Below are 14,370 nucleotides of genomic sequence, written 5' to 3'. Positions count from 1 at the left end.
GGGTTAAGGTTTCAACAAGTAAAGGGGGGGGGGGGTTAGGACACAGTTCAGTTCATAACATTTACCTCTTTCTCTTTCCGTCTTTACAAATCTTTCCTGAGGAAACAATTTTAAAATAAGTTCCCAGCACGGGCTTTGAGTGGTTTCATGGCTCCTCATGATGCATAAAATTATCATCCTCATTTCACAGAAGAGGAGACTGAGTGGGTACAAGCCTTGTCCATGTCCACACAGCGAGCTTAGCCACAGGCCCAGGACTGGACTCCCAGCACAGTGCTCATCTCAGCACCCAGCCACCTCCTGACCTCGCCATAAAAGGCAGCGAATGGATACGAGGTATTAATGAATGAACCCACTGCTGCCATTTTCAAACTCGTGCACTAGGACCCTGGTGGAGTGAGGGGTCTTTTATGCTCTTGTGTTTCTAATAAGGTTAATTGCTCTGCCTGGCACACCATGTGTCGCTGGTGGGTTTGCTGCGGAGGGAGCAGGGAGATGAAGGTGAGGTAGTCATCAGCAGAGGAGCTAAACTGGAGGCCTCCAACGAGCAAAGTCCTGTCCCACAGATTCCATCCCCTTGTGGGAGAGAAGCCTGGATGCCACCAGCAGGTGGAGGACCCTTCAGGAATGAAATCCTTCCACCCGCCCTATATCCTTGCCATCTGGTGATGGATACAGATTCTACACATGGTGAATACAGACCTGCACAGGTGAGCCTCTGGAAACCTGAGTGAGCAGCAAATCGCAAGAGGGCGAGGCCATCAGTCTAAAAGCCTGGGTACACTTCCGCAGGCCCACCTGCTGCTCCTGGTTGGATGGGGCCAGTCTGCTGGATTCGCCCTATCGCCACAGCAACTTCCATGACACCAGATGGCTCCACCCTCCATCGCCTCCTTTTCTCCTTCCTTGAACGAGCCTCTTCCCTAGATGCAACCCTTGATCTCTGCATTGTCTTCCATCTTCCTGCAGCCTCCTTTTCCCAGGTCATCCCTGGGGTTAGTAAACACACACTCAGCCCACCATGTTGTGTGCAAGGAAAAACCCAAAACGAAATTACCAAGAACCTCAATAAAGAGATAAATATTGGAGCAGGACCTATAACAGTTTTTTCACAGTAGGTAGCAACCCAGTTACATCTTCCCAGCAAATCTCTGAAGGAGGCGTTTTCATCCTATTTTGCAGGAGAAGACCTTGCCTGGACCCACGCTGACAAAGCCCAGGTGCTGAGCAGAGAATCAGAGCTGGGCTTGGTTGTGCAGTGTGGTTCTAACCTTATGACCATGTTCTTTGGTGACTGGAGGGTCTTTAGCAGGGAAGGGAGTGGGAAGATGTGAAGAAGGGGCTTCCAGGAACCCCATCCTGGCTGTATGCCGAGCAGCTCCATTTTCAGCTGTTTTTATACTTTAGAAATGAGGTTTCAGATGTTGGCTGCGCCCAGGGAACTTTCAGCTAATTGATGATAGTAACTAACACTTGCAGGGTCTTAACCATTTGCTATGAGCAATTCCCCCTCCAGGTGAATTTGGGACAATATTCTCCTTTCTCCCCATTTTTGGGGAAAATGAGGCTCAGAGAAGTGAGGTGTCTTAGCCAGAGGAACAGCTTTCAGGTGGCGGGGATGGTGTTCTAACACAGGTCTTCTAGTCCCAATCCCCCGGAGGAGCTGACTCCCACTTGTGGAGGCCTCAGGCTATGATGATCATAGAGATCTTGGACTTGGGGGGAGAAACAAATGGAAAAGCCCTACTTTGGGGGAGTCCAGGGATTTCTGAAACAGTCAGAGGGACCAGAAAGTAGCCCAGAGAGAAAAGGCTGTGTCTGTGGCAGCCGATGCAGCTGCCTGCCATAGACAGAATTCAGGCAGAAGAGATGGCATGGTCACCCTGACACTTCCTGAACCAGGTGAGCTGGGCCAGTGTTTGAAAGAGGAGAGGAAATGGAGAGCAGCATTCCAGGGTGGGAGAAAGGCTAAGAATCAAGCTTTCTGCCACAAAGAGTCCTGGAGAAGTTTGCCCCTGCTGGGACACCTGCTCAGGCTGAAAAGTTCTGCACATTTGGGCCTGGCTGCTCCCCCACAGCCCTTCTCTCTGGCGTGAGAGATGTCTGCTCATCTCCAGAGCCAGCCCAGCACCTCAGGCTCAGTGGAACGAAGACAAGGACAAGCGCCAGGCCACCTGTGTCCATCACAGCTGCAGGGCGGCTCTGGCTGGCTGTGGAGGGCACCTTGGCAGGGTGTGCGGAGCTGGGCAGAAGCAGGAATTGGGGCTGGATGCCAAGCTCCCTCATTTCTTGGGAGCTCTCTCTCCCACCAGACTGGGAACTCGCAGGGGGAAGAGGCCATGCCTCCCCCATCAGGTCAAAGGTTCTCTGAGCACAGAGGTCTTTTTTTTTCTGCCAGCCTGAGGTGTGAAGAAAGACAGACAGTGTGCCCTTATCAGTCTGGGCTCTGCTCTGCTCCACCATGCCCTGGTTCAAGGGAAGACTTTCAGCAGACTGCTTTTGCTCAAGTCTTCTTCCCTAAAAACAGTCTTAGAAAACACAAACATTGCATCTTCCCTTCCTCATTGCTACCCTGATGAAAACACCATCCTCAGTCTCATGCTCTGATTGGCCTATGAGCTCTGGCTACAGCCCAATCAAAATAGAAACCACAGGTCAGCCCAGGTTCAGCCACAGGGGTGCTGGGTAATGTAGTTTCCTGACTCCTCCCTGCCCCCACTAGAAGGGAATGGCTTCAAATCTCGAAGTAGCTTCTGTGAGGAGTGAAACTTTTCCTTCCATCAGAACGGACGGGAGTCATGGAATCACTGGAGTAAGAGGAAGAAATTGTCTTTACAGCTTGGCACAGTTCAGTGCGTTTTCAGAGCGAGCAGCGTGTTTTGATGCAGACCCGCAATGCTGTTTCTGACAAGGCTCTCTCCCCTCTCTGCTGCTGGCAGCTGCGGTTTCTCCCTCGGAAGAAGCGGGCTGGTGGGCCAGTAGGTTTGCTAACCAGGAGGCTGCTGGTGTTGTCCGTGGAGACAGCACCGTGCTGCACACAGCGCTCAGTCCCCACACATCGGTCCAGCTAGCCCTGTGTATGCACAAAGGGGCTGTACAGTCCCCGACGAAGTGGGAAAATAAGACGTGTTATACAGTTGTGTGTTATACAGTTAAATGTATTTAAAAGGTTGCCTTTCGGTTTGATTTTCTCCTACTCTTTGAACATGCATGGGGGCATGGGTGGGAGTGGGCAGAGAGGACTTCCCTGGGGTCGGTGTCAAAGTGATTGCCTATGTGTGGGGGATATGCATACGTGCAGTCGGTATTCATAACACAAGATACGCTGCTGGGGTGGGGGGAGAAATGTCCTCTTCTTCCCCTCTTAGCTCCTTTGGCTGCTCTAGTAATCAAACTGACAGGAGACAGGTTAGCAAGAGGAAGTGGGCAAATGTAGTTTCGTGAGTAGACATGAGGGTTCTGTGAAAACTATGATGCCAGGGGGCAAATTGGGCAGCTGAGGTTCACCTGCCCTTCTGGACTAAGGGGAAGGAGACGGAGGGTCTGCCGCTTTAAAGGGAAAGCAGGCAATTCACAGGCGGGTGAGCCAGAAGGAATGTGTGGTAAACAGGTTCTTGCTGGGCCACTGGCACAGCGGGGAGTCTCGCGCACACTCTGCAGGTGCCCCTCGTCTGCCAGACTTAGTTAAAAGCTATCTGAGTCCCTCCAGGCGGGTTAGGGGAGGTTAACATCTCTTCTGGAATTTGTTGGGCTTTGATTGTCTTCAGCTCAAAATAATCTGCCTGCCAGGGTGGCACATTCGGAGCAGACTCTACAGTTTCTTAAAAATAACCAACATAAAAGAGTCAATATACCCAAGAAGGCATTTTTTGGGGGGGAGGGGTGGCAAACTCTGCTCCCCCTCACTGCTAATTATCCGTAAATTCTTAGTTATCTGCACTGAAGAAAGAGAGAGGTGGGGATATGGTGAGGCACCATTCAATAACGGAAGTGGAGCAGGGAAGGAAAATAACATTTATGGAGGGCCAGTTCCGAAAGGCTAATTGACTTGTCCGAGGTCGCCCTGTTAGGTGTGTGGGGTCTGGGACTAGAATCTCCATCTCCTACAGCCCAGTCGAGTGCTTTTTCAAGTGCACCACCCGGATCCTAGGAAAACTGCTCAAGACAACAGTGAATCGTGGCGCACATGCTAAGCGCTTCTCAAGTATTATCTCCCTTCACTCCCACGGCAGCCTGAGAGGTAGGTTCCGGAGCTCGCCTATTTAAAGATGGATGAGTCAAAGCTATTTTCAGTTCAATTCAAGGCACATTCACCAAGAGCCTGCTAGATTCCATCCCAGGTGCCAAACTAGAGACAAGAAATGGAACATTAATAAGACCAGGCTCCTGCCTTAAACAGCTCAGTGGGGCAACACGCACCATCGTGCGATTTCAGTAGAATGTGGTGAGTCCCACGGGAGATTTATACATAAGGGATATGTATGTGGGAGCTCACTGGGGCAAAAGGCCAGATTTCAGGGGAGCAGGAAGGGGAGGGAGTGGCGCATGGAAGGCTTCCAGGAGGAGTTGGGCTACATCTTCCACAGGGAGGAGTCAGTGAGAGCCAGGGGAGAAGGGGAAAGTGGGGATGGGGGCGCTGGGCAGAAGGACGGGCATGGCAAAGCTCCTAAGGCAGTGATGGCGAACCTTTTGAGCTCCACGTGTCAGCATTTTGAAAAACCCTAACTTAACTCTGGTGCCGTGTCACATATAGAAATTTTTTTGATCTTTGCAACCATAGTAAAACAAAGACTTATATTTTTGATATTTATTTTATATATTTAAATGCCATTTAACAAAGAAAAATCAACCAAAAAAAATGAGTTCGCGTGTCGCCTCTGACACGCGTGTCATAGGTTCGCCATCACTGTCCTAAGGTGTGGCAGCAGCACAATGCACAGACGTGGAGGAGGGGGAAGGACCCATGAGAAAAGGAAAGGATGGTTACAGGCTTGCTTGTTGTCCTCAGGGAAATGGGGGGCCATGGAAGGCTTTAAACAGGGAAGTGGGATGATCCCGTCTATAATCATAAGGTGCCTGGTGGGAGCAGCGGTGGGACTGGAAGAAGGGGTTGGGGGTGCACTGGGGTGAGGAGACCTGTCAGGGGCTTTCCTCTTCTAGACCAGCAGCGATGCACCCTGAGCTGGGATCCCGGGGAGGAAGGGGCAGGTTCAGAGATATTAGGAAAGGGGATCTCGGGACCCAGGTGTGATTGGTGGAAGTGGAGTTCCTGGGGTGCCACGGGGAAAATGATGTCCTGAGGAACCCACGGGAGGGCCATGGAAAGCTTTACTTATGATGATGTAACATTAAGGGGGTTCCCCTCCGTGGTCCCATCTCTGCCTCACCATGGAAGAAGAACAATCTTGTCTTCAGCAGGTCCAGAATGAAGGCCACTGCCCAGAATTTCTGTTCCATATCAAAGTCCAGCCCAGTTCAGCACCTGGATAACTTGGCTTGTGTTTGCAGCTGCAGCCATTGCATGTAGGGTCCGCATGGCCATGGAGAGAACAGGAGAGTGTGTGGGCAAGTGCAGGTCACAGAGCAAGAGAGCAAACAAGAGGTAGAGAGAGGGAGCTCTTTGGGGACTTTAACCTGGGTTTTCTTCAAACCAACCAACCTTTCAGGGTTTCCCATGCTTCTCATGGGGCCCACCCCTAGCCGATCCATTGTTCCCAGGCTAGACTGACAGGCAAGCACCTTTCTTAGGTCACCCTCACCTCACCAAGCATGTGCTCATCTCCCCCTTTGTTTTATTCCTTCCCCCAGTGGTCTGCAGGGAATGGATTGGAGGTTCCCTGGGGCATGTGAGGCTGTAGCTTCATGGCAAAGCTGCCCGGGTGACCATGCTTGCAGTGCCTGCCCCCCCTCCCCCTTTGCTCTCTTTCTATCATTAATACGAATAAGTTCACTAATTGGGATGATAACTCCCCCCCCCAAGAGAAAATGAGCCTTTGTAATCTTATAAAAGGTAAGGGGGTGAAGGTCTCATCTTTTGTAGCTGCTTTATGCTGTCAGAGGGGCGTGGCCCTGCCTATTCCAAAGCTTGGAGGTTCTTTTATCTGCCAAGAGAAGAAAGGAGCAAAAGGGAAGGGGAGTCTTCATGCAGGGAAGAGGGATTGTGCAAAGTGCAGGTCAGTCTGCTGTCCCTGGGGGGTGGCATGGGCAATGTCTGGAAGATGGCATTGCTAGACAAGCTGGCATTCTTGTTGTATTCTAGAGGTGACATATTTGATAAGAAAGTTAAAGGGCATTATCCAAAAGTGAGGAGAATTATAGCAACTGAAGGTTTGGTGAGAGGTAAAAACCCTTGTGATCAAGGGAAGGACTAACTTAACAGTGTCCCAGATGAGGCTGGGGGAGTGGCTTCCCTGGAGGAAGGTGTGTGAAGTGGTAGCTTCCTGGTGAAGCTGCCCAGATGACTATGCATATCATGTTTGTCCTTCCCTTTGCTCTCCTCCTTTATTAATATTAACTATCTATTGACCACAATAACTAGCTATTGATCACGGTAACACTGGGACTGGCTGGGTGTAGGGGTGAGGGGGAGGGAGGTGTTAAGGGTACTAGGTTTGTCATCTGGATAAGCCGATGTCTGGTAGAGCTGAGATGGGGACCTTGTAAGAGATCAGGCTGTGTGTGTAGATGATGGGCTTATGAGTGAATTTGAGTGGCTTATAGAACTTATCATCGTCTCCACCCAACTTCTGTAAGTCTCAACTCTGCTTCTGTCTCTACAGCCAGTCATGCGGATCAGAGAAGGGGCAGGTGGGTACCCCTGGAAGCTGGTGAGCCCAAAAACACTGTGGGGTATTACCAGGGACCTGGGCATTTGAGAAAAGGAAAAAGGCAAATTCCTTTCCCCTGTCCTGAGCCCTGGCCCAAGGGACAGCGAAGGGACATGTGACACTCCTCTCCTCCCCCTGCCATGTGGACAGAGCCTCATTATGGGCCCTGCACTGAACACTTTTCCTGGCCTCATTTCTCACCTGCCTGGGAGACAGCAGAGAAGTGGGTCATCTCACAACTGGGTCATCATTTGGGGAGTTTATCTCTCTCCTGTGGTGACTCAGATGGAATGGCACTCTAGATTAATTATCGTTACACGTCACTGATTTGCTCTTGCCAACAAATGCCTTGTTCATTCCTATCCTTGGTGCTGTGCTGGACATATGACATGCGAGACTCACAGGACAGGCCCGGTCTTCAAGGAGCTCACAGACCCCCAGGAGAGACAGGCAAGTAGCGGCCTCTGTGATAAGGTGAGCGCTGCTCCTGTAGAGGTACCTTCAGACACCCCATGAGTGTTCTTGGTGGGGAGGGGCCTCAAGGAGTGCTTAAGAGCACAGGCTCTGGAACCTCTCAACCATGGTTAGATCCTGGCTACTCTCCACTCACTAGCTGTGTGACTTGGGGCAAGTTACTTAACCTCTCTGGGCCTTCCTTTTTCACTTCCAAGATGGGGATAATACAGCACCTACTTTCTAGGGTCACTGTGAGGATTAAACTAGTTAATGGATGAATAGAGTTTTGAAGAGTGCCCAGAAAAGACAGAGCACTCACAGAGGTGCCTGCTATTATCTTATCATCATCTTCTTCATCACAAAGTCAGAGGGGTCTGTAAGGAAGGAGATAGTACCGGGAGAAGCTGCCGGGGAAAGCCTCATAGGGAAGGTGACATTTTGCTAAGGAAAAACCAGACACAGGGAAGCAGCCCAGGCAGAGGGAGCAGGAGGAGGAGCAGGAGCAGGAGCAGGAGCCAAGGCCAGGAAGTGTGGAAATGCAAGCACATCTGGGAAACAATGATAAGCTCCCTGGAATGTAGAGGATGGGAGAAGGGAGGCCCTGGGAAGGTAGGCTAGGGCCAGCTTGGGATTGGAATGCCAAACTAAGGAATTTAGGCTTTATTCGTGGGCAAAGTGGTCCTGGAAGACTTAGTTTTAAGAGAAGCGACATGACCAGCTTTGCCTTTGAGAAGGATTGTGGGGCAAAGGCAGGGGGCTGCCCAGCTAGGCCAGGTGAGATTGCAAGGGCTTGAACTAAGGCAGTGCAGGGGGGTTGTAGGGAAGATGTGACTATGAGGCTGCAGGGCCAGAGGGGAAACTGGGTTCCCATCCCCTTCTGAATCATCAGGATAGAGTTAGAAGTTCAAGGTGAGATGACTGGGCCTCCAGCTGCCCTAAGCAAAGGCCTCCAGACAGGTGGAAGCAGACCCTGGGATCCCTCTACCCAATGTTATTGGCTCTAGCGTGGTCCCTCTGCAGGCCATCAGGGAGCTGTGGCTCTGCCTGGCCCTGGTGCCCTGGTGATGGCTCTGAGCCTATGGGACTGGGCACAGATGTCACCACAGGAGTAATGGTTTTGGAGGCCAGCAGACCAGGTTTCCAGGCCTGACTGGGCCTCTCACACAGAGCTGTGTGACCTAGTGAGTCTGAGACTTGGCTTTCCTCCTCTGTGAATGAGCATAATCGTAGCTGTCTCAGTGGGTTATTTTAAAGATTAAAGGCATAATGAATAAAAGTACCTAGTACCGTGCCTGGCACCTAGGACATGCTCAGTACGTGGTGGGTGTTCATTGTTATCATATTCCCCGGGCACTGGCCATGCACCCCCCTCACTCCCTCCTCCCACCCCACCCACACTGTTCAGAACTCCCTCTGTCCTTCCCACTCCTCACCACACCATGTGGAGAGCCAGTGTCCCCAGGTGGACTTCTGACTGGCACAGGCAGAGGGGTCTGCCCTCCCCCGCACCATTCAGACTCCTCTTCCATTTAACCATGTCCTCTGCTGAGACATGTGGCGAGCTGCACTTTACCGTTTGGGGAATCTCATCTCCTGGGTGGAGTCCAAGGAGTCTTCCTGGGCTGCACTCTTTGAAGTCCTTCTTGGAGGCAGAGGGATGGACAAATTGACCCTCAGACCCTTGTTGCTAAGCCCTTGCCTAAGTGTCCTGATGCCCTCTTCTCTTGCCCTCTGGCCCTAGCCTGGCTGCAGAAGCAGATGCTGCTGCCTATGAAGAGAAGGCTGCTGCTGTGCATTGCTCTCCTGTTTATTTTCATCAGCATATGGGGCTGAGGAGCTATGGCTGGATGCTCTGCGTCTCTGCAGCCCACCTCCCGCTGCTGTGCACATCCTCTGAGCTGGCTGAAATGTGATATGTGGGCTTCGGAAGGAGGAAAGGAAAACAGCAGCTCTGACCAGAGCCGTGGTCCTGGGTCTGTGCCTGTGCTTCCCTCCCTCCACCTGGCACTCCACTCCCCTTCCACGCTAGACTGCCAAACCAGGCATGACCCTCCCACTCAGCCCTCAACCTGGAGCAGAGCCAGTTTCTGCCTCGCTCTGTGCCCCTATCTCACTCCAGTAAAGCTGGGCTCGGGGCAGCAGCCAGGGGATCTGGCCACCAGGAAGGGGAGACAACTCAGGGCCTTTCTGCTCAGGAAGCTCTAACAGATCCATGGCTCCTGCACCAGGAGGGAGCTTCCTGGAGGAACCACACCACAGCCCCAGCCTGAATCCCCTCACCGGGCTCTGTGTGGGTCTCTGTGCCTTGTCACTCTTCTGTCTCCTCCGCTCAACAGCCTTGGTGAGCCCCCTACCCAGGAGATGTACCTTGAAAATGGAAAGCCTGGGTGAGCAGCAACCTCTGGATGGTTTGCCTTATATGGACCTGCTTAGTGAAACAGTGGGGAGACCTATAGGTAAGGGCCATGCAGCAAGAATTATTTTCTTGGAGAAAAAAGGATTGAATGACTGAGAAAGAGAAAGTCGTTCATTCATTCACTCACTCACTCACTCATTCAGGTGATAATTGGACACTTACTGGTTTAGGGATACAATGGGAGGCAATGACCAGCTAGCAGACATGGTCCCTGCTCTCACACAACACTCCCAATCAGAGGGGACAGACGCAGGCAAACCAGCCCTTAAAGTGCAGGATGAACAAGGAAGCGCAGGGAGCTGGGATACAGGGAATCTATGTGAGCCGCGAATCAGGAAAACACAAATCTCTTAAGGTATTTATAACTGAAGCGATTTTTTTTTTACAGAATGGAAATTAATTTCCTTACTACACCAGTGCTCACAATTACTAGTACATCAAAATAATCAAACCACTATCCATCAGGCTAAAGGGAGGAGAAAGCTGAGTCTGAAGGGTCCCGCTCCTCGGGAACTTGGGTAGAGAAGCAGGTCTGGTCTCCTAGTCTCCTGACAATATCATGCAACAGGAGCGGGGCGTCTTCTCTCCAAGAACTCCTCCAGTTGTTCCATCTTCTCATCTGGGGCATAAGGTTCCCGGAGCCTTGATACCAGGCTCAGAAGCACACTCTTCAGCCGATTTTGTACGCGGGGCTGTCCAAAGACCATGATTTCGACTACCTTCCAGGCGTTTGCTGTGTCCACCATCAGCAGGCCCTGTTTCGTTCACTCTGTTTCCTGAATTATGACTCGGTCAAGGTGAAGATAGACTCAGCCAGCCATGCGTCCAGGTGAAACACCAACGGGCTTCTCAGTTCACACAGGAAACCACCACGGCCGGGTGTGGATCCGAGGGGTGGAAGTGGCATCCTCGGCAGCCCATCCAGGGACTGGGCGGACATCCATACCCCCCCAACCCCCTGGACGGCAGCACCTGGCTGGTCGACCATGCTAGGGCCAGCAGCCAGGAGTGGGGTGGAGTGGCTATTGTGGAACTCCAATACAGCTGACGTGATTTAATGCAGGGAATTGGTCAACAGTTGATGGGAGGGGTCAGCTGACCTGGAAATTAAAAACAGCAGGAAGCAGCTACCATCCCAGGGTGGAGGGGCAAAGGCAGGAGGCAGCATGAGATCTCACTAGACGCAGTGGTTCTCAACCTTCTGGCCCTTTAAATACAGTTCCTCATGTTGTGACCCAACCATAAAATTATTTTCGTTGCTACTTCATAACTGTAATGTTGCTACTGTTATGAATCATAATGTAAATATCTGATATGCAGGATGGTCTTCGAAAGGGTCGTTCGACCGCCAAAGGGGTCGCGACCCACAGGTTGAGAACCGCTGCACTAGAGTCTTCTGGTGCAGAGTGGAGCTGTAGTGAGTGTGTCCCAGTGGGTGAGTCCCAGTGGGTGTGTGCCAGTGGGTGTGACCCAGTGCGTGGGTCTCAATGGGAGCCAGGGACCTGCAGCTATACAGGCTCCTGAGGCAGAGGAGCAAGAAAGAAATGCCCCATCTTTCCCCTCTCCTGCCCTCCTCTTTCCTGCCCCTGACTCCCATTGGCTGAACCCAGCCAGGAGCCAGGTGCCAGGGGAGTCTTTTCTTACTTTGCCTCTTGTCAACCATTGCTTTGCAATTTGCTCAAATCTGTACAAGCCAGAACCACATAGCATAGACTAAGGGTGGAAATCCCATAGAACCCAGACGTGGAAATCCCACACCTGCAAGGAGGAGACATGCCGTCATGGGGTGGCAGAAATGGAAAATAGGGGCTTCCCCTACCTGGGCCTCGTTTTGCTCATTTCAAACATGGATATTAGACTCAGTGATCTAGTCTAGTCATCACCCATCTTTCTGTAATCCCCAGAAGCCTGCAGTTGTCCTGGAAGTGATGAGCTCAGCCTCACACGATGAACCATGGTTGACCATGGCAGTGCCAACGTCATTCACCAATAGGTGATTTACTTATTAATCAGTTCTGGCCAATGGGGCATGCATTCGCCAGCTTGGGCTGCCATCACAAACTACCATGAAATGGGTGGTTTAAAACAACAGGCATCTATTCTCTCACAGTTTTGGAGGCCAGAAGTCTAAAAGCAAGACAAAGCAAGAAGGATTCCGAGGGAAGCATGGGAACCAGCCATGCTGCAGAGCTGTGATCAGACAAGGCCACACTGTCTCGAAGGCTGTGGGGAGGAATCTGTTCCATGCTCTTCTCTTAGCTTCTGGGGTCACTGGGACTCCTGGGCGCTCCTGGGCTCACGGCTCCACAGCTCCAATCTGTCTCCATCGTCTCATGGCATTCTCCCCAGGGGTCTCATTCTCACCGGGCTATCTCTCCTCTATCTATCTAGTCCCCTCTTCTTACAAGGACAGAAGTCATATTGGATTAGGGGCCCACCTTCCTCCAGTTCAATCTCAACTTAACTCATTATTCTGCAATGACCCTATCTCTAAAAAAGATGATCTTTGAAGGTATTTCAGAATATTTTGGGGGGTACAATTCAACCCATTATAAGACTGAGGGAAGAGCTTTTCTCCCTGGTCAGGCAGCAGCATCAGGGAGAGCCCCTGCTCTGTCTCCCGAGATCGACTTCATCACAGGAAGACGTGATGCTGATCACTGTGGCATCTCGGGCTTCTGAGGAGGGACGTCTCTCAGTGGGGCTGGCAGGGAAAGACGATGATAGAGTGACATTGCCGAACCATAGCCCCAGTCCTGATACCTCCTTTCTCTATCCTTCTGATTAAGTGGATAAAAGTGTGGAGGCCACCTTTTATTGTACGTTCTGTCACTTATAGCCACTTATAGCCAAATCCTACCCCCTAATTTTTCCCGCTCGGTTTGGGGAAATGTAAGGACCAAGGGATTTTGGAATTGGAATAGACTTCAGCAGCCATCTAACCCAAACTCTTCATTGGATGAATGAGGAAGCTGAGGGTCAGCTGGGAAAGGAACTCACTCAGGGCCCCAGCACAAGTGGGGACACAGCCAGCACCAGGACTAGGGTCTCCAAACTTCCATTCCCCCACTGGTGGCCTGGGCTCCTTGTGCTCCTGTTACTCTCTCTGTGGGGGAGAGAGGGTTGTTTACAAGGGAAGACCTGCAGAGTGGGCTCCTGTTGAGCTGTCAGAGGAAGGAGAGCAGGGGTAGGACAACAGCAAGGCAAGAAGAATTCCGAGGGAAGTGTGGGAGCCAGCCATGCTGCAGAGCCGCGATCAGCCTCAGGACATGCAGCTATTCTGATCACATGCTCTGTGCAGGGCTTGCTGCTCTGAATTAGGAACCTAGAGAGGGCCTTTCATCTCGCCGAGGGTGGATACCAGCCCGCCTGGCCACTGGTGCTGGGCTGTGATTTAGTCTCCAGAGCAATTTGGGACAAGGAGGAGGATAAGGCAAATGAAGTCGCCTGGGACCTTTGCTTTCCTGAGGACTCTGCCCATCTGCTTCCTCCTTCCATCACGGCTGGGGGGATGGGCAGTGTGGTTGGTGGGAGGGAGGCAGTGATCCACCCCTCACCTCAGTCAGTCTGGGAGCCTGGAAGGGATTCGCATGAGCTTGTACCTGGCAGATTCCCAAGAGTGCAGAGAAAATCACTTCATCAGCTCCGTTGAGTTAATATCTTTTAAATTCAAAGAACCTAGAACTCCAGAGGGATGGCTGGAAGACAGACATCTCCTAATCCAGGCTGCTCGTTTTATAGGAGTGGACACTAAGGCCCAAGAAGGTTTAAAGGGACTTGCCCTAGGAGCAGAGCTAGTCAGAGCCCTAAACATCAGCCTCTCCTCCTTGCACACTTTGGTCCAAAGCAGCTGGCTGTTGAGTTCAGTCAACAAATACTGTCTGTCTGAGCTCTCTAATCGGCAGCTTGTGACACAGGCTCCCTGACCCTCACCTCCTGGTGTTCATGCCCTTGTGTAATCTCCTCCCCCTGAGTGTGGGCTGGATCAAGTGATTGCTTCTAACCAATAAAATATGGTAGAAGTGGTGGAATGTTACTGTCATGATTAGGTTACAAAGACTGTGACTTCCATCTTGCTAGCTCTCTCTCTCTCTCTCTCTCTCTCTCTCTCTCTCTCTCTCGTTCTCTCTTTCTTTCTCTCTTCTGCCTCCTCTTCTCCTGAACTTCCTTTGATGAAGTGACTGGAGAGGTCCACATGACAAGATGTTGAGGGCCACCACCAACCCATGACCAGCAAGGAACTGCAGCCCTCAGTCCGACAGCCATGGCAGAACTACATTCTGTTAATAATCATAGAGTGAACTTGGGAGCAGGTTCTTCCCCAGTTGAGCCTTGAGATGAAACCACAGCCCTGGCTGGACATCTCAGTTATAGATATTCATGATAGGTCATGAAGGAGAAGAACTAGTTAAACTATGCCTCCATTACTCACCCCAGAAACTGTGGGGAAATAAATGTGTGTTGTTTTAAACTGCTAAGTTGTGTTATGCAATAATAGATAACTGAGATAATTCCTTATTCCAGGATAGTATTTAAAACTATATGCTTAGCACATTCCAGGCAGCATCAGAAATGGAAAAAAATAAAAAGGTTAATGTGGACTTATAAAAGCTTATCGTCTGATGAGCTAAGACATGGCATGTAAAATGACATCACTGACATTCCATTGTT

Source organism: Myotis nattereri (genome assembly GCF_964212035.1).
Source record: "Myotis nattereri genome assembly, chromosome: 6".
Lineage (NCBI taxonomy): Eukaryota > Metazoa > Chordata > Mammalia > Chiroptera > Vespertilionidae > Myotis > Myotis nattereri.
The sequence above is the reverse complement of the archived record's forward strand: the minus strand, read 5'-3'. Positions refer to the sequence as shown.